A 25,798-nucleotide genomic window follows, 5' to 3' on the forward strand; every position below is an offset into this window, starting at 1 on the left:
ATGGAGTTTGCTAGGTTTGGCTGCTTGTATTTAATTCTATAATAAAGCTGTAATTTGTTATTGAATAGGATATGAGATAAGAATTCACTTTTATTTTCCTATAGATGTATGGCAAAGCATACCCGCAAAATTAATTAAACCATCTCTTCTTTCCCCACCGAAATAAACCATCACTTTTATCACTTATTAAATTCTCTCCTTGCTCTAATTTCAGATTCATTATTCTGTTTCACTAATCTATTTGTTGCCTCTGATATAAATACCATATTGATTTTATTGCAGACTACAGTACCTTTCTTTTATGGTCTGATAGTAGATAAGACAAATTTCCCCTCATTAAGCCTCTCTCATATACACTTGACTGCTCGCTAATATTTATCCTTCGGTAGAATATTGAAGATTTTATCAATATAAAAAATTTACAGAGTCTATCAGTATAAAATTCCAATGACAGTTCTTACAGAAATAGAAAAAAACAACCCTAAAATTTTATGGAGACTCGAAGACCCTGAATAGACCATGCGTTTCTGAAAAAGAACAGAGCTGATGTCAAACTAGACACAGGCTATAGCCATCAGAACAGCCTGGTACTGGCATAAAAACTGCCATGGAGACCGATGGAATGGAATTGAGAGCCCAGAAATAAACCCTCATGTATATGCTCAACTAAGATTTCACAAGGAAGCCAAGAATCTTCGATGGAGAAAAGACCATCTCTTCTATAAATGGTGCCGGGGAGGCTGGACCTTTGCAGGCAACAGAATGAAACTGAACCCCCCCTCTTACTCCACCCACAAAAATTAACTCAGAATGGATTAAAGACCTCACTTGGAGATCCTGAAACTCCTGGAAGGATGCATAGGGGAAGAGCTCCTTGACCTTGGTCTTGGCAGTGACTTTATGGCAATGATATCAAAAAGATAAGCAGTACAAGAAAAAATAACCCTCGGCAACTCTCTGCATTGTCTTCATCATGTTTCTGTGAACTCAAAACTATTCTAAAACAGAAAGGTTGTTTCTTTTTACGCCAGGGCCGGGGAAGGGTGCAAAGGGATAAGGGAAGCATTGCTCAGATATGAAGATAAATTAAATACGGCCTGGCTTTAAGGAATTGATGGAATGCAAACACGGAGAATCCGTTTGAACATTCCCTTCTGAGTGATGCAGGAAAAGCAACATTGGAACTTTAGAGAAGGAGATACAATCACAGGACAAGACCGGGTTCTTCTGTGGAGGAGATTTGCAATAATCGTGTTAATGTAAGTGCTGTTTATTGACTTCCATCCTTTAGTTTAATTATAGATAAACAGAGTAAAATGTTGGAATTCTTTGCAAATCAAAAGTGAACCCACAACTTGGAGAAGCTGGAAAGTGGGGGGTGGCACAGATGGGCACGAACAGTCTCAACTTAGTCCTGTCTCTACTTGAAGGGAAGGGAAATAGAGAATTATCTGTTTTATATGTGGACAGCTTTCTTGTGGTATAATTTACATACCATAAAATACACTCCCACCCCAGGAGCAGCCTTCCTGCCCCTGTGCAGTTACTCCCGGTTCCTGCCCTCAGCCCCTGGCAACCACTAATATTTCTGTCTCTGTAGACTTGCCCTTTCTGGACATTTTGCATACATGGCATCCTATAACGTGTGGTTATTTGCGTCTGGCTTCTTTCGCCTGGCATACTGTGGTTAAGGCACAGTCACGCGGCAGCGTATGTCAGTACTTCCTTCCTTTGTATTGGTGAACAACATTTTTGTGTGGATCCAGCACAGTTTATTTATCTGTTCGTAAGTTGAAACACATTTGAGGCTGTTTCCTCCTTTGGGCGACTATGAATAATGCTGCTATGGATCCTCTCAGGCAAGTCTTGTGTGCACATAGGAGCTTGTTTCTCTTGGGCAGGTACCTAGGAGTGAAATGCTGGGACTCATGATAAATTTATGGTTAACTTTTTTAAGAAACTGCCAAACTGTAGATAATTAAGTAAGTGTGTGTGTGTGTAGAGGGAAACTATTTTTAGAAAAACTAAAAATAATGATATGATTATATGTGAGTGAGGGGAATATCAAGTTAATAAGCAATGATTTAATGGTTAAAGGGAATGTCTCTGAGGAGCAGGACTGAGGAGGGGCTGGTGAGGCAAGGGACCCATCACAAATCCCTCTGGACAATTTTATTTTCTAACTATGTGCCTGTGTTGCTTCGATTTGAAAAGTATTAAGTAAAAGATCAGCGCTTAAGGAACACACACCAGGAGAGACGGCAGGAAAGCTGAAGAGGAACAAGATGGCGGATTGGGGTGCTCATGGCAGAGATGAGGAGGAGGGGCCAAGTCGAATGGCCTTTAGGGAGAATATTTAAATAAACCTGGAGACTGTTGAGTGTCAATTCATACCAATTATGTCAGAATCATACAAAGTCATAGTTGCTCACAGGCGACAGGTGATGTCAGCACCGAGAAGATTCGACTTTCCGATGACCTGCGTTGATTAGAATTCTCCAGACTGAGACAGCGTCTCTGTCTGGTGTGGAATCGTGTGGAATGACAGACTTTGCCAAAGACTTCCTTTGCTTTTTTACTTAATCGCTGTATCTCCTCGCATGTTTTCAACCCCAGCATGTACACTCAGGTACAAGTGGCTTAGATACAGGGTTTACTGTCTCCCATCCCCAGGGCGGGTCCCCCAGCTCCCCAGCCTCAGGGCTGTGGGCTGCTACCTGGCAATTCTCTCGACCTTCCCCAGAGGGCCTTAGGGTGCAGCCCCAGGTTCCTGTCCTTACACGGCAACCCTGGAGATCAAGAAGACGGAGATGCGGGGCTCTCCTCACCTGTCCCTCTCCCTCTTCCTCTCTCTTATTAAGAGGAAGGCCTTTCCCAGAAGCCCTTGGAAGACATCCCTTTATCTCTCGTGGGCTGGCAGTGGGCTGGGATTGGGTCAGCCGTCGGTGCCCGAGCTGCTGAGGATCAGCTGGGACCCATGATGGGTAAATACATTAGTCGGCCAGGGCAGCCATAACGAAGTGTCACAGCCTGGGGGGGTGTAAGCATCAGACACTGACTTTCTCGCAGTTCCAGGCACCGGAAGTCCAAGGTCATGGCATCGGCAGTGTTGGTTCCTGGTGAGAACGCTCCTCTTGGCTTGCAGACGGCACCTCCTCACTGCATCCTCCCCTGCCTTGCTCTGTGCACGCATGTTCCTGGGGTCTCCTCCTCTTCTTAGAAGGGCACCAGTCCTGTGGGATTAGGACCCCGCCCTTCTGACCTCATGCAACCGTTGTCATCCTATCTCAATATACAGTCACATTGGGGGTTTGGGCTTCAACATATGAATTTGGTAGGGACGCGGCTCGATCTGTGACCACAGACCACCAGGATCGGCTGCCCACAGGCAGCAGATTGTGAGGGGATGATTCTGGCTACTGTTCCTCTCTGAAGCAACCAGTCTTCATACATACACACACCTGTGCTTTTATTTTCATTTTATAACAGTAGTGATCCTGGCACAACAATCTCCCCGGCGAGCCGGGGGCGAGCAGTGCCTGTGGCTCTCACAGCCAGGGCCGTGAACTCTCCCCGCTCCCTCCTCTCACCCAGAAAACACCCGCCGCCCATCACTTCATATTGCTTACAAGGGTCTTGACTTTTAAGCAAGGCGACACTCAGCGTGTATTTAAATGCCATCCATTACCATCACATGGTGACATTTACTTCATTTGTAATTCAAAAAAAAGAAAACACATCTCAGAATACAGCGAAGAGACACACTCATATCAAAGATAATGGGCCAAAACAATGGTCGTCCCTTGTATTTCAAGTTTGGAGAACGGAGCTAATAAAAGATTAAAGAGAAGGCCCAGGAGCCACGGGAACAGGTCTGAGCAATCACTTGTCACTTGAGGTTTGCACAGAAGTTATTTTAACAAGATATTACTTGCAGAATTTCTACCATAAATCTTTTATGAAGTCCAAGAATTTCAGTCAAGACATTTCCCATGCAGGAGCGTCAGAAACGATGCTCCTTCAGAGCTGCCTTTTCAACCCGAGGGCAGGAGAAGCTAAGTGCTGCGCAGAATGACCTTCACATCAACCTAATATTACTATTGATTTTCCTCGGCCCAAAGAGGTGAGATATATTTGAGAGGGAATGAGCATTTAAAAGCCTGTATGGAGAAGGCCGGACAAAGCCAGCGAGTCTATTTCGCACTCCTGTTTGCTTGGAGCGGGAGCCCCTGGTTGGCTGCAATAAGTTCGGGCTCGTTTGATGGCTCTGCGTCACCCCTGGGCACAATAAATAAGGGGCAGCACAGCGACCTCGATCCAGGGTGAGAAACCCCGTGGCATTCCAGCCACCTTCGCAGGCCGCACTGACCTTCTTCATGAGACAGGTGTCCTATTCTTCGTTCAGAAAAGGCCTCCGCCCACTCAGTGGCCCTGCTGTGGCCTCCCCGCCAGCCTTTCCTCCTCCTGACGTCTCAGGAATGGGTCCCATCCACGGCAAATGCCGAGACTTTTCCCCTTTGCCCATTTGTCTCAGCACCACTTATTGAGAAGACTCTGTCTGCCCCGCCGTGCCTTGGCTCCCCGGCTACAGATCAGTTGACTCTCTCTCTCTCTCTGCTCTGCTCCGTCGATCTGTCTGTTCTTCTGCCAATACCATGCTGTCTCGATCCCTGCAGCTGCAGAGGGGGTCTCAACGTCGGGCAACATCAGTCCTTTGACTCCGTTCTTCCCCCTCAGGCTTGCGTTGTCTGTTGTGGGTCCTGGGCCTCTCGGTAAACCTCAGAATCAGCGTGTTGCACCCACAAAATCACTTGCTGGGATTTTGACGTCCATTGCAAGTGGAAAGTCCTCTCTACCCCAGTTGCAATGGTTCCTTTGACTTGCATCCTTTTCCACATTAAAAAGGGCACTTTTTGAGGAAGCGCCAGACTCTTTATTTGTCACCCAAGCGTGAAGTTCGACTGGCCCACTGGCCGTGATTTGGTCCAGCGCCCTCCCCGGAGGCCGCCGTGTGCTTCACTCCAACAGGGCTCGGCTCGCGCTCTATGGCTGGTCATCAGCGAACATCTTCTCACACACTGAGATCACCCTCCCGAAACGTAAGGCTAATTAAAATAAAAATCCACCCGTTTAGACAACAGGGATGCTGGAAGTGGAGCAGAAACAAACACTTTGAAGAAGTCGTGTGTGTCATTAAGGAAAGAACTGCTATAGAGGTTGTGAACGTTCTGACATGTGCTGTTTTCCTTCGGTCTTCCCACACCCTGTAAAGCAGATCATTGAAGCCAATGGTATATTAAGCAAGGCGGCTATAAGACGGGGAAGACATTTAAAACAAACTAACAGAGGCTGGATTATAAGGAGGTTATGTCGCCCCATCTAAGGGGACTCGTTGGGAGTTTGTGCCCGCACCCGGGGGTGGCGTCAGGAGCCCGCGCCAAGGCCGGCCCCTGGGACTGAGCCGGTATCGCCCCCGGGATAAAATCGGACTGTAACACATTTAATGGACGGAATGGGTTTTTTTTTAAATTACAATTCTTAAAAGCTTGTCACGAATATATCCTAAAGATAAAAATTAAGTAAATATTTGATGGCGCATGGGTGATGCTGGCTTGAAAACCATTGTCCTGATATTTAAATAGTTTGATAAGATTCAGAAATAAAACTGTAGTCCTCCCCCTCGGAAGACCCTGGACTGACTCGGAAACCCCTCTTGGTGGCAAGACAGATGACAGTGCCCAGCCTCCACAACCAGGGGAGATCGCACCGCCTTCAGATCTCGAGTAGACCCATCCTTCCCTGTGGTGGCATCTGGAAATTTATAACATTCTGTAATACATGCAGCAGCAATCAATACAGATTACTGCTCACCCTCAGTGGGTCTTGAAATATTTATGCCGTTGCTTTACTTAAGTTGCTCACTGAATTATATCGTATGCGATCCTTATGCATTCAACAAAACGTTGATTAAATATCCGCTCCTCTGTTTAGTGTTCTGTATCAGGAAATCACATTATCTGAGACGGCAAACAGGAAGCGAGCAAACCGACCCCAGCGAAGGCAGGCTCCTGGCTCTGACCCACTTCCCCACACCTCCCACGCATATGCGAGGGGCACAGGGCCGTAGAAAGAAAAGGAAATGAGAGTGAGCTGTGTCAACCCACTGCCTTCTGAAAAGGGTCTTTCCCTCGGGAGGAGCAGGGACTTTGGAGAGTGAATCACTTCTGCAAGTTGACATGCAGCTCATGTGTGTGGCAGGGACGGGCGGAGGGGGGACACCAGGACTCCAACCCAAGCCTCTCTCACACCTGAGTCCTCCCCTCAGGCCTTCCAGGTGGCCGCAAGCTGGAAGAGGGGACCGGAGCCAGAGCTGCCTGGGACAGCTCGTTTGATTTCAGGTGCTTCTAGGTAGATTTAGGGGGATTTAAGTCTGATTCGGCCTAAGGAGCTTTGGGATGTGCACAGGCTCCATAGATTTCTCTCATGCTGGGTTTTCTAGTCGAGGCTGGTGTTTTTGTTCATAAATACGTGTGGACAGGCTCTTCAATTTCCTTTTCATTCCTGGAAATATTGTTTAGTATATTTCTTTGATGGCTAGCGATGCACAAATCGGTTTTAATATCAATAATGTACCATTTGGAAAACATTCAATTTCTGGGCCCACCAAAAAAATATCCCTCCGTGTCAGGATTTATTGACTCCAATCCTGGGAGGCCGCAGGAGAGTGGAATTCCTTAAGCAGAAGAGTCAGCAGATGGTCTTTGGAAAGTGCTCGCGTTCTTAAGCACCAAATTGGTTTTGGGCAGAATGAAGTCGTATATGCCAAGGTCTGTGGGCCAGCAGCGTGGGGACAGGGAGGCACCAAAACCATTGCGACGTTCTTCAGACCTTTGGGCTTCAGGAGGGTCTCCGAGATCTGATAGAAGTGGTTACAGACTGCCAGGCGCCCCTCGGTCAGATAATTTAGGGAGAGAACACACGGTGGGCAGAGAGTAATGGGATAGCCCAGAGGGGATTTGAGCCCCTGAGAGCACTGAGGCCCAAGACACCCCTCAGGGCCGCCCCCTGGTGGGCTCCCTGTGACTGCCAGCAGGGGCCCCCTCCACAGGGGTGAAGGCAAGGTGAGCGGCCTGGCCAGGGCAGGTCAGCTGCTCTGCTTGTTTCTTCCTTCAAGACACCCTCTCCAAGTTAACCCTTCCCTCTCTGGCTCTTCCACTCCCCTCTTTGTGGAGTCTTTCCCCTTGTCTTCAAAAATTCTCTCAATCCATCATCTTCACCTGGACATTCTCACCTGACCCTGTGACGCAGGACAGCCCCACCTCCAGCCTCCGGTCCCTGTGCACAGGGGCAGCCCTCCCCTCCCACCCAGCCCCCCTCGCAGTGCCCACGGCCTGGCTCCCCCCCCCCCACGCTTCACTGAAGCCGCCTCCCCCAAAAGCACTGTGGCCCGTGTAAGCAGCATGGAGCTGGGCAGAGCCAGGAGCTCAGGGAAGCTGTCCAACCCGGCACCCCTCCTCCCACAGCTTCTCCTTCTGGATCTGCCCTACCACACCGAGCACTGGGGGCGCGGTCCCCACTCCTGCCTCCCTCCCAGCTCCCGGGGGGGCGGGAACCTCGGGGCCTCCTCTCCCTCTGGTCACCTGTGCCTCCCATTCTGGAACCCCCATCACATCCACACCCCTGGTCACTCCTCCCCTTGGTGCGCTTTACAGCAGCCACCATCATCCCCAAGGACGGTTTTTCGAACCCCACCTCCTTCTAAATTCATTTATTTTTACCTAGGGGAAATTTACATAACATAAAGAAGTATTTTTTAAAAGACTTTGTTTATTTATTTTTAGAGAGAGGGAGAGAAACATCATCATGTGGTTGTCTCTCACACGCCCCCCAACAGGGGACCTGGCCCATAACCCAGGCCTGTGCCCTGACTGGGGATCGAACCAGCAACCCTTTGGTTCTTAGGTCAGTGCTCAATCCACTGAGCCACAGCAGCCAGGGCAAAAGAAGGATCTCACAGTGCACAGTTCAGGGGTCTTAAGCACACTCCCGGTGTTGTGCAACCACGGCCTCCATCTGGCCCCAGAACGCCTCTCTCTTCCCCGCAGGAGACCTCTCATGCAGTAAGCAGTCCATCCCCGTTCTGCCCTCTCCCTCACCCCCAGCACCCACCATCTGCTTTCATTCTCCGTGGACTTACCAGTTCTGATATTTCATGTGAATGGAACCACACGCTATGTGGTCTTTTGCATCTGGCCTCTTCCATGTGGTAGGAGGGGTCAGCGTTTCCGTCCTTTCTGTGGCTGAATGACGCTGAATCATACGAATCTATGACATTTTCCGTATGTACCCATCTGTCCGTGGACACCTGAACTGTTTCTACCTTCTGACTATTGCGACAGAGCTGCTGTGAACATGGTACACGAGTTTTAGTTTGAAACCTTTCACTTCTTCTGGGTACGTACTTAGGAATGAAAGAGCTGGTACCCAAGGACTTCCTGGGGCAGAACCACACTCCTGGCCGGAGTTGCACATAAGCGAGAACTAGACACCTGCCTTGGAGGAGCCCCTGATTTTAGGTCGTTGTCACACACGAGTGAAACCACATCCTAATAATGCTGATCCCTCAGAAGATGCCTAGTTGGTCCCTCAAACCAATGCACAATGGAGACATAAAGGGGGGTGTGTGAGTAACCCCCCCACCCACACACCCAGGGAATCAGGAAGGCTCCTCAGAGATGGGTCTTGGAGGATATGGAGCTCAGAAAACCCACACAGGTGAGGGCAAGAGGCTGGGAGACACAGGAAGGAGAAGGGACAGTTCATGCATCGATGTTTCAGCCGTCCTGGGCACAAACACACGGTCCACAAAGAAGGCAGCAGGGGCTGAAGGAGGAATTCGTAAGAAGCAGAAGCTTGCCTGTTTAAGTTAAGTAAGGGGGCAAAGGAAGGGTGAACGTGATGTCAGTTAGGAGGTTTCGGCCGCAAGAAACAAAACCCCTGCACAGAAGGAAACCATAGCTCACAGGACTCCAAACTCAGGGCAGATAGGGTGCCGGGATGGTTGACCAGAGAGCCCAGTAATATCACCAAAATCTGGAGTCCTCCCACCATTCTGTTGCTATTGTCTTCATCCTTAGCTTCGTCCTCAAGCTGCTTCACTCCTGGTTATAAGACAGCTGACTGCCTCATTCACAGCAACAGACGTCTTTCTGTTCCAAGGGAAAAAGAAATCCTGGCTCTCTCTCGAGCGAGGAAGAACTTTCTCAGGGACTGCCAGAGAAAAACTCAAGTCTCATTGGTCTTTGCCTGGTCTTGCCCACCCTTGATCTGACACTGCTTCCTCCTATGCGTTGTGAGGGATGGGTGGTCCCAATGTGCCCCTAACATTCTCTCCAAGGATACGGGCCAAAATTCTGTAATGGTTCTGGCTGGATAGCTCTGATCCTCTGAAATAGGAGAGACCCTCTGCAGCTCAGAATCAAGAAACAGAGAACCTTAAAGATGTGTCTGCATTTTTCTCCCTTCTTCCATTTCAGCTGAATGGGGGGAAGAACTGAGGATTAAATGAGTAAACAAGGAGCCCTCTCCTGGGGCCCAGGGGAGAGCAGGCATTCGCCTGGAGCTAATGTCGAAGGTTAAATACAGAAAAAAAATAACACAGTACACAATTATAGTTGTTCATTCTTTGGCTTAAAATGGGGAGTAAAGGTCACAAATCAAATCACCGCATTAAGTCCAGTCACCTCCAGTCACCTCAGTCCTTTTGTTAGCACATGACAGAGGCATCCATGTCCCCATTAATTAGAAGGCCAGGGCTCTCCAGGGGGTGGCTACAGAGCTAACAGGTGAGGAGCACTGGGCCTTTGGGTTAATTGCACCATTGAAGCCAGGGCTCTGGAGCCCCGAGCCGAGGTGGCCACATGGCCAGGGCATTGGCCGCAGGGGGCCAAGTTTGCATTGGTTTGAAGCAAAAAAAGCAAAGAAGACAGGACATGCACTGGGGCTCGCTCCTTCTGGGGCTGCTGCTTCCCACTTCCTGGTGGTGGGAAGCCCCTCTTTTCTAAAAGGGTAGTGAGTGGAAGAAGGTGAGGTTTGGATTCTTTCACGTCCTCCTGACACAAAGGCAACGTTAGCCACCCAAGGTCCGTGCCCAACATGCCGTGTTGTTGATCGGTCTAGACTGTGAAATCCACCCTGAAACCACACGTCTGGAGCCACCAATCGGATCTCCCCTTAGATGCAGGGGAGACTTCCTCTGCCTCTCGCTCTCCCCCTTAAGGACAGGGACCCAAAACATTCACCCTTGTCCCCCCTTGGCTCACAGTCTGGGCTTATCCCACCAAATGCCACACTCCTCTTCACTCCGGACTCAATCATTTCAGCCCGGGGCCAATAATTCCAGCCTGGGACTATTTATCCTGGCCTTTGTTTTCCAGACCTTCCTCCATGTTCTCCCTTTGCTTTTCTTCTGAGAACGCTCCCCATTTTCTTCATCAGCACTGGGGGAGCAAGAATACCCACTGGGCTGAGCCCAGGGTGGGGACCCTGAGGCAGTGCTGCCCTGGGGACGAGCTGGCTTTTTCCTGCTCCAGGGAACCGTGTCTTCCCTACCTCTCCTGTGGTCCTCACTCTTACCCCAGTTCCGGCTCAGCCTCCCAAAACACGCTCTTCTCGACGCTCCACAGACAGCCCTGGCCCCACTGACCTGGGCTCCGGGGGCCACGCTCCTCAGCCCCCCGCCGCCCCTGCCACCCCGACTGTCAGGAGAAGCCACCTCCAGTTTTCCTCTCCACGGCAGCTGCCCCGAACATGCTTAAGGGGTAGCACAGTCTCTTGGTTTTAAAAACAGCCCGAACAAGCCAAGAAAACGTGAGGGCGAGTGTCTGTGTGCGTTGCGGCGCGTATCCAATTCACACCAAAGAAAGATGCCCCCGGCTTCTGGCTCTCTGCTTCTTCACCTGACACTCGTTACCTGTCAGTCCACCCTCCACTCTGGGTGCCACTGTAAATCACACTGCTTTCATTAATCTTCATCCCACGTCCGGCGAGCAAAAGCCTGTCTGTGGGACGTGTCTGCAAACTCGGGATAAGGGGAGAGGAATTACTCGGTTAATTTGATCAGCGTGGACATCTACTGTGAGTGACTGGAAACAGAACCAGGATGTGACACTAATCTAAGCACGGGGGCAGGAGCTTCTGGAACGGCCGCCTGAGCGGATCAGACTTCCTGGAAGATGGCCCAGCGTCCCCCTCTCGTTACGCAGCAGCCTCTTGGTTGAGTTTGGTTTTGGACAAGCCACTGCTGGGTTGATGATGTATGAGATGAACTAGAGGGGTATCAGAGGGCATTCCGAACCCTCTTCCCCGACAAAGCCCATGGAAACGGATGTAGGGGCGTTTGTGTGAACCTCCATCAACGTCATGGACGCCGTGCCCGGGCAGGGGCTAAGTCCTGTCCCCCAGCCCTGGGTCACTCTGGAAGAGACCCTTGATTTCAACACAGCCTGACAGCAAAAGAAGTACCACTTCATTCGAAAAATGCCAAACCTGATATTTAAACTGTTCAATAGGACTGGGATAAGTACTCACATCCTGCACCTGTACTCCTCAATTTAGCCACATTTGTACTCTCTCTTTCTCTCCCTCCCTCCCTCTCATGGGGGGACGGTTTGTTTTTTCTGAACTAATTCAGAATAAGTTGCAGAAACATGACACGTCACCCTTAAATATTTCAGCATAGAGTTCATAAGAACAGAGACATTTTTTCATGTAACTACAATATACAGTGGTCCCTCTCTATATCGTGGTTCACTTATCGCGGCCTCGCTGTATCGCGGGATTTTTTAAAATATTATATTTAATTATTTATCACGGATTTTTCGCTCTATCGCGGGATTTTGCAGTGCTGTATATGTATGTGGTTAAAGTGATGCAGGTTTGAGAGTGCAGAATATGTTTAAGAACATAAGTAGTGTTTATAAAAGTGTGGGAAAGGTTAATAAGGGACTGGGAACAGTTTGTAAGTGTGTGGGAAGGGTTTATAAAGCCTTAAAATGTATATAAATACTAAACTAAATGGAAGGTTCCTACTTCGCCGATTTTCACCTATTGTGGGGGGCTGGTCTGGAATGTAATACCCGCGTTAAGTGAGGGATCACTGTAATTATCAAGTTCAGGACATCTAACCTTGACCCAGCGCTGCCATCATAGAGTCCATACCCAATTCCCAGTTGTCCCAATGGCGGCTCAGGATCCCACCCCCAGATGTTTTGCAGCGTGTTCCTCAGTCGTCCCTGCTGGAAGACGGGTCGTTAGCTCTGGGCCCTGCATATTGGGCAGAACTACAACACAAGAACAACAGGGCCAAGGGACACACGTTAGTCCCGCCTCCTTGATGTTGGCGCTGATGACTTGGTGAAGACACGAGCTGCCAAACTTCTCCACCATAAGGGTACTTTTTAAACATCAAGTTATGATTAGTAAATATTGTGTGGGGAATGCTCTGAGACCTCCATTCGGAGTCCTTGGTTCAATGGCGGAAGGGGCAGACACGAAGTTCAATGGGCCACATCTCTGCCGTCAAGGCTATTCTGGTGGAAGAAACAGATACACAAACTCTGCAGATGATGCAGCCTCCAACCCTCGAGGAAAGAAGCAGGAAGTGAACAAATTCATGAGCTTCCAGCATTCAAACAAAATCAAGGCCAGGGTCGAGGTCCTGGCTCACTTCAGGTACCAATAAACCAAACATCTAGTCCCAAATGTAATGACTAAGAAAGGCTTCCCACACAAGAAACGGGGCGAGTCCGTAGGCTAATGACCTGCAATTGTAACAAGCAAGTCACAGAAGAAGAGGTGCTAATGAACACTGAACATAAAAAGACAATCAACCTCATCCTAGTCAGAGAAGTACAAGCTAACACGACGAGTTTTTAACCCATCACAGAGCCAAAACTTTAAAATGTGGGTTCAGGGAAGCTGATGGGAGTAGGAAAGGAATCTTGCAGATCTACTAAACTTTAAACATACACACATTTTGACCTAGGCCTCTATTTGACTCACCCCCTGAGAGCAAGGAAGATGCTGGAAAACCAAGTGCAGGGGCTAGAATTCTAATCCAAGCCACAACAACTCAAGAAATGAAATGTAAGCTTGTCAGAGCCCCATGAATTGAGTTGATAGGTGATTCCGTTTCAGTTGTTTTGAGAGTTCTACCCCCTCCTGAGAGTCACCAAGGGCTCACGAGGCCTAGCAGCTGAGATTCACCGAGAGCTCAGGAGGTCTAGCATTAACCAGAACATCTCTAGAAGGGCCATCTGGTCTCCGGACCTCCATGGTGCTCAGCTCATGGGCCCAGGAAGGACAGCAGTCCCTCTGCTGTGGTGCTTGGGCACAAGTGGTTTTATGTGCCTCCTCAGACACACCCACAGCCCCTCTCCACACCAAAGCTGCCAATAATTCCTTGTGTGAGTGATGGGGACAGCTTGCTGAAGGTGGGCTGTGTCTTTGGTACCATCCACGTACAGCTTCCGGCAAGTTGTCGATCCCCAGTGTGTGTGGAATGAATGAAGAAACAAAAGGACGCTGGATAGATGGATGGAGGATGGGTGAGTGCGTGGTGAGGTGAGCGGATCGATACGTGGCTGGGGGAATAGCTGGATGGGAGCGCTAAGCATCCGTGTGCGTGGATCTATGAATGATGGATGGTGGGTGGATGGATAGATGGGGGAAGGGTAGGTGGATGAATGGGTGGGTGGATGCGTGGGTGGATGAATGGAAGAACCACTGGGGGGATAATGTGATTTGAAGACTCTTAAGGGCACACTATTTTTAAGAAGGCCAGGATGAGGACTTCCTTCTTGTCTCCAACCCCTTTAGAATCAGCAGAGAGCCACCTGAAAGCTCCCTGGGCACTGGCCAGCCTGTTGTGTCACTGAGGCCTCCCCCGTTCACTCTGAGGCTCTGCAGGACCCCCAATGCGCAGGGGCCCTGCTCTGGCAGCTCACAGGCCAGCACAGCAGACCCCTCACCAGGACAGGCCTCGCCCAGGACACGCCTCGCTGGCTGCAAGCTGCTCCTTGGCGCAGAACAGTATTTGCTGGATTGAACAAAGGAATCTACCCGGCAACATGTAAATAAATCACCCCTAATTCTGCCATCCAGAAACAGGGTACTAGCTACCCATTTTTTGTATATTTTTTCATTATTTTTAATTAGCACATGAGTATTCCAGTACAAAATGGATCATGTTGCTCTATACCATTGCATAATCAGATTATTTTATAACAATGTAGTTGGAATAATTTCCATTGTATTCAATATTGTTCAAAAATATAATATGCCATTACACGAATGGACCATAATTTATTTAACTGGCCTGCTTTTGTTGTTCCCACTGTTAGTTATTATAAGCGCCGCTGTGATGGACAATCCTACCCCTTCTATTTCCACAAACATCGGGACTATTTCCTTAGAAGAAACCCCTATTAGTACAATCATGACATCAGGGATGTGCAGAATGAGACGGCTTCGCTGGAGGGTCGCCAGACTATCCTGCAGAAAGACTGCGCGGCTCCACACTCCTGCCAGCAGCTCACGAGAGCCCCTGCGTCCAGCACACGCGCCTGCTCTGGTTTCTAAACACACATAAAAGCAGGTCGCACCGTGACGTCTGCCTCTGGTATCGAAGGGCCAGGAGCCTGGCTGTGCTGGCTCCGCTTCCTGAGGACAATTCTCATTTCTGAAAAGAAAAACACCCCTACCCTGGCTGGTGTGGCTCAGTGGATTGAGCACTGGCCTGTGAACCGAAAGGTTGCCAGTTCGATTCCCAGTCAGGGCTCATGCCTGGGTTGCAGGCCAGGTCCCCAGTTGGGGGCATGGAAAAGGCAATCAATCAATGTTTCTCTCACACATCGATGTTTTTCTTCTTCCTTCCCTTCCCCTCTCTCTAAAAAATAAATAAATAAAATCTTTTAAAGAGGAAGGAAGGAAGGGAGGGAGGGAGGGAGGAAGGAGGATGCCCCTGGTGCTCTGAAAGCCATCACTTGGGGCCCGGCTCCTCACTGAGGACAGCAGCGTGCTCCCCACAGTGCTGAGTGCTGGGTGTCTGGGATGGAAACAGAAGCAAAGGAGGGCGCCGGCATCTGCACACCTGCTACACGACAGCAGAGCCGGGCTCGAGGGGCGGCAGCTCCTAAGAGGCCACTGCCAGCAGCCAACAGCTTCACTGCGGGGACAATTGTTAGCATCCGCCCATTCCTCATCTCTGGTAAACGAGCCCCATCACAAACAGAGCCATTTTCTCAGCACAGAAAACCGAGGACGGGGAAAGATGGGGGCAGGGAACCCACCCAATCCACCCACACTCCCACTCCCAGGAGCAGCTGTGGTGTGTCCCATGCCATACATGTCCTCCCAGGACTGTTTTTTCCCTGTGTGTAGACTATTTCTTTTTCATAGTTGTAATAACACAATAATGTAGTGGTGTGTCCCGCTTTCTCTTTATTTACCATCTTATTACAAACTATTTTATTATTACCATCTTATTACTAATTATAACAAGTGTGTAATATTCCTTCAAGTGGATGAAACATAGCTTAACCATTTCCCTGCTGGACACATAAATTATATTCAGTGGTTTTGTTAGTTTGTTTTTTCAGTTATAGATGACATATAACATTATATTAGTTTCAAGTGTAAAACATAGTGACTAGACATTTGAATAACTTATGAAGTGACCCCTCCAACAGTCTAGTACCCCCCTGGCACGGTACATAGTTATTGCCACGTTACCGACTCTGTTTCCTGTGCCGCGCTTTACATCCCTGTGACGGTCTGTACCCGCCAATCTGTGCCTCTCGATCTCTTCACTTTTTTCACCCCCCAACCCGCCTCCCCTCGGGCAGCCCAGCCTGTTCTCTGTGTCTGTTTCCGTTTTGGCTGTTTATTTTGAGTTTTTAGGTTCCCCACCTCGGGGGTCCAGCAGGATCAGGTCTCGGGGGCGTGGCTGCTCTCTGCTTCCTGCCTGTGCGCTCACCATGGCTTACCCCCAGCGTCAGGACAAGTCAGAGCTGGATGCATCTGTGAAGTGAAGGGAACGTCTTGGTCAAATGCAGGCAGCAAACACCCCCCAGAGCGTGGTCCAAGGAGCCAAGCACAGGAAAGTCTCCTCCAGTATCATTGGGTTTACAAGGAGGGCGATCAACAGACGAATGGCTCATCCAAATGCGGGCTGTCCGTAATGGGTGTTCTGCCATAAAAGTGAGTGACGTCCTGGCCCACGCCACCCCGGGGGGTGGGGGGGGAACCTGACAGTGCTCTGAGCGAAAGAAGTCGGGCACAGAAGGGCAAACATTGTACGAACCCACTTGCGTGAATTGCCTGGAGGAGCCAAGTTCATGGCCAGAATGGAGGTGGTGGGGGCAGGGGCGCAGCAGTGAGAACGGGGAGTTATTGATTAATGCGTGCAGAGTTTCTGTTTTGGGTGATGAAAAATTTGGAAACAGGCGGCAGTGACGGTTGCACAACATTGTGAATGTACGAAATGTCACCGAATCGTGCACTTAAAATGGTTACAGCAGCAAATTTTATGCTATATACACTTTACCACGATTCAAAATTTTTTGAACGCTCGAAAAGTAAGGAGAGGGAAAGAAGGCCTCTTGGTGGTGACAACCCTGGACGCTTGTCCCCTCCCCCACCGCTCTGATGCTCAGCTGGAACCAGGGCCCCTTCGCTCCCTGGTGCCTCTCCAGTTTCTTTCTTGATGTTAACGGTGTGATTTTGGTAAAATACAAACTACAGCAGGTCCCTGAGACATAGGTGTATGGGATGTCAATTCTGTACACTTTGCAGGTCTGAAAATAAGTGGATTGTCCTCTCAGACTTGACTCATGCTTAAGCCGGGTAGAATTTGGATTGGAAATCCCTTTCCTTCCATGTTTGGAAGGCATCGCTCAGTCTTTTAGCGTCACGGTTGCTTGCTGGCTGCGAAGCCCACGCAGCCTGGTTCTCGTCCCTGTGAATATGACATTTCCTCTTGTATTTGGGTTTATTTCTGTTCTCTGTGACAGCGTATAGCTTATTGGTCCTCAGTGCCGTGAGGATCACGATGTGGTCCTATTTTGATTCATGGTAAATTCATGAGCCCTTTCCATCTAAAATCTATGTCCTTTCACCTTGAAAACTGTCCTTGAATATAGTTCACTTTTCTTCTTTCTTCCTACTTTCTGCACTGGTCCTCTAACTTTCTAATCCTCTTTTATTTTTATCCCTTGGTCTTCTGCCTTATTTTTGTGAAATTCCTCAACTTTATTTTCATATCCTTATTTGGGGTTTTTTCTGTCTAGGAAGCTTAAACCGTCTTTTTTTTTTTTTTTTTTTTTTTTTTTTGGCTGGTCTCTAATAACTGATCTGTAGGAGTTCTTCATATAAGTCTACCTTTGTGTGTGCGTTGCAAATCCCTAGCCCCGCTCTGTGACTTACCTTTTATTCTCCAAATGGTGTCTTCCGAGGAGCAGAAATTCTCAATTTGAATAAACTCCAATTAGTTCCTCTTATATTTTAAGTTAATGATTTTTGTGTCTTGTATAAGAAATCTTTGCTTTCCTGAAGGTCATAGCAGCATTCTGTGTTTTCTTCTGGAAGCTTTACTGAGGGACCTTCTACATCGAGATCTGTGCTCTATCCGAATTGATTCGTGTGTGTGCGGTGTGAGGCAGGGGTCGCGTTCCTGGTCATTTGCTTGGGCTTCTACCTTTCACGGTAGAGACTTTCTTTAGACGCCTGGTCACCCTTGCTTGCCTTCACACGCTTCAACGCAAGGGACTAGAAATCCGTTTGGCAATTCTGAGCGTGCGGGGAGGGGAGGTCAACCATGAGCCTCCCTCTGCGTTTGTATGAAAACCTGCTCGTTAGTATCTTCCATCTTCCCTCTGGCGCTGAACAAACTCCCTGAAGAAAAATGCCCTCGGTCTCCAGCTCGGAGGCCCTGCCTGGCTGCCAGCGTCCAGCTGCCCATTAGGTTGGATCAGCGCCCCTTCCCAGCGCTCGGTTTTGCCTGCTCTGGAGAAAGACGTCCAGAAGGACGCAAAGGCGAGGGGTGCGCGGAGTCCCTCGTGCCCCGCCAGCAGAGCGCGGACGGGCGGGCTAGGAACCTGGCTGCTTCTGGAGCGACTCCGCTTCCCCGCGGCTCCCCTGGCGCCACCCACGCCTGCGTATTTTGAGGACCCCACGGCGCACAGTGAGTGGGCTTTCTGCTTTCCCCGCCACGGCTGGGAACTCGGTCTTCTCCAGCCGGCTAGAGCGGTTCCCACTGGCCCATCTGTTTCCCAGATTCCCAGACGGCGCGGCTGCCGTCCGCTCGCGTTCCTGCAAGTTTATGCCTTTTTAAAAAATCTTCTCACCGTACTCACTGTACTGGGGGGGGAGGGGAGTCAGATTCGTTCAGTTTGCCAATTGTACCTGGCAGTTGGTGCAGACTTTTATTTTTAAAGAAAGCCACTGACAATGTGTGCCAAGAACCTTAGAAATATTCCTACCCTTTGACTCCACTTCTAGATTTCTAAGAATTTATCTTTAAGAAATCATCAGAAATGGGGACAAAAGTTTTTATTGTGGTGTTCACTCCAGTGTTATTTGTAAGGCAAGAAATTAAAAACAAACTTAATGTCCCACAATAGAGAAATAGTTTAGAATATGGTGGCACAGCTATATGATGAAATACTAAAGTAATATCTAGGAAAAATATTTAATGACGGGAAATGTTCCTAATATAATCAGTAAGTGATAAAAAGACATAAAACTATATGTTCAATTTTATCCCAGTTCTGGAGAAAGAGATTAAGAAAAGGAACCACACCCATTGAAGGAGGAGGAAGAGGAGGAGACGCGTGGAGGAGGAGGGCACACAGGAACGCCCAGATTTTAACCAGAGTTATCTTTAAATATTTATGAGTGTTATAACCAGGGAAACATAATTGCTTTAAAGTTGAAACCAGGGCCTTGCTTGACTCAGCCACCCAGCCGTCCTTCTGTCCTTCTAAACCTGTCGTTCACTTGCTTGCTCCCACGTCCTGACTCGCGAAGTCCCCCTGCCTGGAACCAGCTTCCTTTCTGGCTAACTCCAGCACGCCCTTCAATCCCCAGCTCAGGGTCACCCTTTCAGGTCCCTGTCCACTCCACGCTGACTTGGGGACCCCCTCCCCAGTTCCTAAGCCCCATAGACACACGTCTTTGGTAGAATGCCTTCTGCAACTGTTTTAACCAATGGCTTTGTTTTCAATGAACTTCTACAGGGGGACGTGTGTCCCAGCCACCCCTCTGCCCTCAGCCCCAGGACAGCAGCTGGTACAGAATGGAGCTTCCTAAGGGCGATCGAGTGATAGGGTGGCGGGAAGGAATGAGGAACGCTTTCCTGGACTATCACTCAGGGTCACCTGTGTTCTCCTGGTTCCCTATGATTATGAAAAGCCTAATCTATTGGACCTACAATGCCAAACTCAAGATATCTGTGCTCATCAGGCGACACCTCCCAACCGATCATTTCCAAGTGTCAGAGGAAGTAATCTGCAAACATCTGTCGACCAGTCTTACAAACCAGTCTCGGGGGGGAATGGCAAAGCCCACGGGCAGCAGCTGCAGTTGACAAGAGGAGCCCGGAGTACAGAGCTCTGGAGTAATTATCATTATTTACCATCATTCCACAAGGACCATTAGAAGAACAGGGCTTGAAATGAGAGCCGAATGAGCCCCTCTTTGCTTCAGTCAACACAGACCCTGGCGGCCCCGCAGAGGGTAGGAGAGCTGTACTCGGTTCTACTGTAATTATGTCTCACTCTGGCCCCGGCCCCAGAAAGACCATCCCATCACGTGGCTTGCCATTTTTGCATGGCTCGGTCTATCATAACTTGTCACAGTTCCCCAGCTTTTATTGCCATTTTGATGAACTACCTGTATTTCTTGTGGAATAATGACTTATGCCAGAAGATTCTTTTTTAAAGCTGCTAAAACTTTGTTCTGGCTTTGTTCCTGCAAAGCCTTGGGGACAGTATTCTCTGGTCTACTGTGACTAGGACATGAGGTTTCTGTGGTATAAGGGCCCTTGAACAGCCTTGTTCCGAGCGCCATGCCACCAGCCAGTAGGGGCCCACGGGGAATCTGAGGGTCACCTTGAAAGGCAAATGACAATCTGTCCTTGCTGACAATCCTGTGGGCCCCAGACATGGGCCATAGACTCTCCAACCAAGTAGGCATCTCTGGTGGGCTCTGCTGTGGCTCAGGACCACCCACTCCTATTCTACTTCCCAACTCCTTGCGAGAACTTCCTTTACCTGTGAAATTACAGGCAGGGCCCTGCCATCCCCAAGCCCCAAGGCAGACAGGTGGTTCCTGTCAGGCTCCGAGGCTGAGCCCCTGCTGAGTGCAAACCTTGAGCAAGGAGACCAGTTGTCCAGAAGTGGATGGATCCCAGCGTTCTGCTATGAGGCCGTTTTCAGGGCTCAGTTTTCACCCTCCCACCCCCAACAAGCTCCCGGGGTTTCAGAGCCAGTGTTGCTGTGGAGTCTGGATACTTTCTAATAAAATCCCTTCTGCTTAAGTCCAGAGGTAGTTTCTGTCGCTTGTAACCTGAGCAACCTGGCCCACCTGCTTGCTCCTCCCTTGCCCAGGGTCCTCAGAGCCTGGTGACAGCTGGAAGGAAGCCTTGTCCTCCTGGATCGGAGCTGCAGGTCCTGTCCCCTGGTGAGCACCCCTCCCAGGCTCCGGCCTTCAGCTCTCTCCTCTCTCTCCGTCTCATCTCGGCCCGTTCTCTCTGCGGCCCGACAGTCACCCCATTTGGCCAGCAAACCTAGCATAAGCTTCTTCCACCAACTATAACGACCACCCAGATGGGCAGGACCACCTCCCCACAGAGACATCCCATGAGACCCCAGAGGGACACGACCGTGCCTCCCAAGCATGCACCTTTCAGGACACTTAGCATGTTTGACCTTCTGTCACAGTTATTTCCACAGGTGTCCCTCCAGCTTCCCACTGGGAGTGATGTGTCAGCAAAATATCGGAGGCGGCAGAACCTCCCGGCATGGCCCGCTGCCAGCTGCCTGGTGCACAGTGACTTGGCTGTACCTACAGACACTCAGCCAGACCCTGACCACGTCCCTCGAGCAGAAGCCAGACATGCGTCACCACCCCCCAGTCACAGGACCACCTCTATAAGAACTTGTGCTCACCATGCTCACCTTTCCTTGCAGACCTGGACCCCGTCTTTTATTAAATGTCAAGGCCAGTGGTTTAGCTTGATTGGAAAGGGCAGGCTTCTGCCGCCATTAAAAACACTACTTAAAAGATGGACAGATTCAATAACAGAGTTAAAAAGTGGTTGAGATTCAGAGTCTGCACCTGGGAGATTGTGCCACTTTCTACAGAATAAAACTCAAAGGGTTGGCCCGCGCTTTCTACCTCCTCTGTCCACCCCCCCGACACACACACTCATGTGTGTGCACACACACTCATGTGTGTGCACACACATGTACACACAAAGGCACGCGCACAGCCTGCACCAGCTGCACTCCAACAAGGCCCGCCATCCCTCCCACACGCGCTGGCTCTCCTGCCTTCTGCCACGGCTTATGCTCCGCCTGAAGCACCCTCTTCCTGTCACCACCCAGTGACCTCCTTTTGGTCCTTCAGAGCTGCATTAAAACCCGCCACTCACAAGGAGCCTTCCCCCCTGCCCTGGATCGAAGAGAGTCCCATCCCCCATCCCCCCAGTACGGTCCATGGCCCTCCGATGGGGCGTACCAGCCCATTCCTATTTACAGGGACCGGTACGCGTGCCAGTGCCTGTGGCCAGATCATCCTTCACAGCGGGAAAGAGCAGGAACACCTCTCCTTTGGCTTCCTCGTCACACATGGGTACAACCCAGCCATGGGATCGCTATGAGAACTAAGTGAGTTAATACAGACAACGCACTTAACACCGCGCCCGGCACAGGGGAGTCTCTGTGGGCTGCTTGCTGGGTGTCTGCTGCGAGCCATGCACAGAGGTCGAGAGCTTGTACCGAAGGCAGAGGGCTGCTGAGCAGGGTCGGGGAGTCACACCCAGGTCTGGCTGGCTCTGAAGTCCCTCCCCTCTGTCCTACCACCTGACTCAGCCTTTCTGAATTTTGAGGGAGAAAACGACCATGCTAATCCACCTTTTTCTTAAAAGAAATCCCCCCCAATTTAGGAATTTCTACCACAGTTTGGCAGAGCTCCCAGTAGATGCTCAGCATTTGCTGACCTAGTCTAAATGCCACATTTGTGCCCCTTACAGCTGACAGCAAGGAGGTTTGCGTGTGACACGGGGCCCGAGGGGCCAGACAGGAAGCTAAGGTCCCTTTGGTTTGTTGACAGCTCTGTGGCTCTCCCCAGAGCAAGGTAAAAGGGGGCTGCTCTCTGCGGAAGGAAGTGCTCCCCCAGGAACTGGGCTCAGAAATCCTGGGGCGCCGAGGCTGGGGCCCTCCATCCAGGACACGCCCACCCTCAGCACCCACAGACAGAGACTTCAGGGTCTCTGCAGCACCCAGAACCACAGGGACCCAACAAGTCGGCCTTCTTCTTCTTCTCTGTAGTGGCAACATGCCAGGACAGGTCTGAGTCAAAGCTGCAAGAAGAAGGACGAACCTAGGCAGGTCCTGAGGACAGGTAGGTGCGTACCACCTGGGCAGGTGGGTTCAGACACAGTGGGTGCTCGTGTCTCGTGGTGGAAATAAGGACTCTGGCTTTCTCTGGGATTCATGCTGGAGCCTGGATGACAGGGGCATGCAGGTCAGTGTAAATCCACGCCCGCGCCCTGACCACCCGCAGGCCCACGGTGGGACCAACATTACCACCACCACAGCCACTGGGGTCCATGCGCCCGGTGCTGCGAACTCAAGGGGAAGGTCACCAAGAGGTGTGTGATCTTCCCCCATCATTCACTCCTTCACCCCTTCATTCCACAAGGACTTACTGACTGAGCAGTGACAGTCAGGGCGGATGCCCTCCTCCGCCAGGCCCCTTCCGAATAGTGCCACTAATTCATGTCTCCGCTCCTCCTACAGGACGGTGAGGCTTGGAGGCATGACACCACGTGCCCGAGGCCACCCCTCAGTGTGTCCAGGTCTGCCCAATTCCCACTCACGTAATCAGCGCCACCCCTGCCTTTTCTCAGCTTGCCTTTGTGTTTTGCTCACGAGAAACATGCATCTCCATTAGCTCTCTGACTGAGTATATCGAGACGTAGGTCTTAAACTGGAGAGAGAAAGCTCCTTTCTTTCTGTCATTCATTCAGCAAACAGTTCCTGAGGTCCAGCTTCCCATCAGGTCCTGGGATAGCCTGCCAGGAATGCCTCCAGAGATGAGCGAGACCCTACACAGTTGGCAGGCAGTCCAGGGGGAGCAGGGGGAAGAAGACCACATCCTAAGGGCAGCCCATGAGCCACTGTCCTGGCCTCTCGATGTTCCTCTAACCTGTCTGCAAGGTTGGAATAAAAATAATAAGTGAGTCGTCTTCAGACACACATGCCACACTCAGAGCTGGACCACGGGTGCGCGCACACACGCATACACGTACACACACACACACACACACACACACTTTGCCATGAACATCATTTTGTTCTCATACCTGTTTCATTCTCCCCCTGATCTGACAACCTGTTCGCTGAGCACAGGACTGTCAGACTGAAAGAGAGCTGTCCTCAGAAGCATGCTGATATGAAGACAGGGCTCATTAAAAGAAAATAATAAAGATCCAGAGGATAGCAGGGAAAGCGGGTTGTCTGGGTGCCACCACATAAAATACTTCGTCAATGTTCCTAATTAATACTAACAACTGTCACGAAATAGAAACATCACACCCTTTCAGAATCCACCTGCCTATCAGGCGCGGCTCGAGCTGAAAAGCCCCGCGTCGGTGGCACTGTGATCCCTTTCTGAAATAATTGGTGTGGTCTGATTGATTATGTCGGCTTCTCTTTAAAAGAAAACACGCAATTTTTCATAATCAGAGCCGGAATGCGTAATGAGCAGGCGGGTGATGCCGTCGGCGTGAGCTCTGTCAGCGGCGTGGTTATTTCCATATTGATGCAAACGGAGATATTACACTCCCTCATTACACTGACACGCACATCTTTCAACAGTCAGCTCCGAAGCATCCATTCCTCGCAAACAAAATTACCTTCATTTTCTCCTTTGGCTCAGCAGAGCTAGCAGTTAAAATGTGCCCTAACTAGCTAATCAACTAATTTTTAGAATATGTTGGAACCGTTTAATATTCCAGAAGAAAACAAGGGGGAAAAAGTTGCTAATGGGTCTGCGGCATAAACAGAAATAAATATACAACTCGCGCACGGAGCATGAGCATACTTACGGCTGAGCCACTCACGGCGGAATTCATTTTGCAACTCAAAAAACCAGGATCTATGTATATCCATAAGCCAGGCAACCTCACCTGCTCCATTTGTACTTGAGCAGATAACCTTGGCAGAAAGGGAGCAAGGAGAGAGGATTCTTTTACAGAGTGCTGCGCTCCTGGGGGGAGCCAGCCCCGGGGCGGTGGGGCCGAGCTCTGCAGCCTCAGCTTGGGCCCCCTGGCTCTGCCGTGAAGACATGCTCAGCATTATCTGGGGGGAGGTCCCAGTGCTCAGAGGGTCCCCAAAGCCAACTGCCTCTGAGGAGGTCGTGAGGGGCTGGCCTCGGGTGGTTATCAGTGAAGGATGACCCACACCTGATGACCCACTGTTGAGGGCCCACACCTGAGATGGCCACAGACTGGCACCAGTGCACCAGTCAGCTCCGGTGGCTGTAACAAAATACTGCAACCTGGGGGGCTGAACCAGCAGACACTAGACATTTATTTCCTGTACTTCTAACAGCTGTGGAGTCCAAGATCAAGGAGCCAGCCAATTTGACTCTATTTTGTTGTTGTTGTTTTTTTCCGGGCTCTTCATTCTGTTCCGTTGATCTATGTGTCTGCATTTATGCCCGTTCCAGTCTCCCTTTCTTTTTTTTTTTTTTCTTTTTTAAGTATATTTGATTGAATATGTTGTTACAGTTGTCCCAATTTCTTTTCCCTTTGCTCCCCTCTGCCCAGTTACACCCTTCCCCTAGCAATCCCACCCCCTTAGTTCATGACCGTGGGTTGTGCATGTAAGTTCTTTGGCTTCACCCTTTTACCGTATTATTCTTAACTTTCCCCTGTCTATTTTGTACCAACCAATTATGCTTCTTCATTCCTGAACCATTTCCCCATTTCTCCCCCTTCCCCCTCTCAGCTGATAACCCTCTAAATGATCGCCATACCTATGATTCTGTTCCTATTTTGGTTTGCTTAGTTAGATTTTGTCTTTATTTTCTAGATTCAGTTGCTGATAGTAGTGAGTCTGTTGTCATTTTAGTGTTCATGGTTTTGATCTTCTTTTTCTTAAATAAGTCCCTTTAACATTTCATATAATAATGGCTTGGTGATAATGAACTCTTTTAGCTTTACCTTGTCTGGGAAGCACTTTATCTGCCCTTCCATTCTAAATGATAGTTTTTCTGGATAGAAGTAAACTTGGTTGTAAGTCCTTGCTTTTCATCACCTTGAATACTTCTTGCCAGTCCCTTCTTGCCTGCAAAGTTTCTTTTGAGAAATCAGCTGATAGTTTTATAGGCACCCCTTTGTAGGTAACTCTCTGCTTTTCTCTTGCTGCTTTTAAGCTTCTCTCTTTATCTTTCACCTTTGGCATTTTAATTATGATGTGTCTTGGTGTGGTCCTCTTTGGGTCTAGCTTGT

Source organism: Furipterus horrens, unplaced genomic scaffold (assembly GCF_987537825.1).
Source record: "Furipterus horrens unplaced genomic scaffold, mFurHor1.1.pri manual_scaffold_5, whole genome shotgun sequence".
Lineage (NCBI taxonomy): Eukaryota > Metazoa > Chordata > Mammalia > Chiroptera > Furipteridae > Furipterus > Furipterus horrens.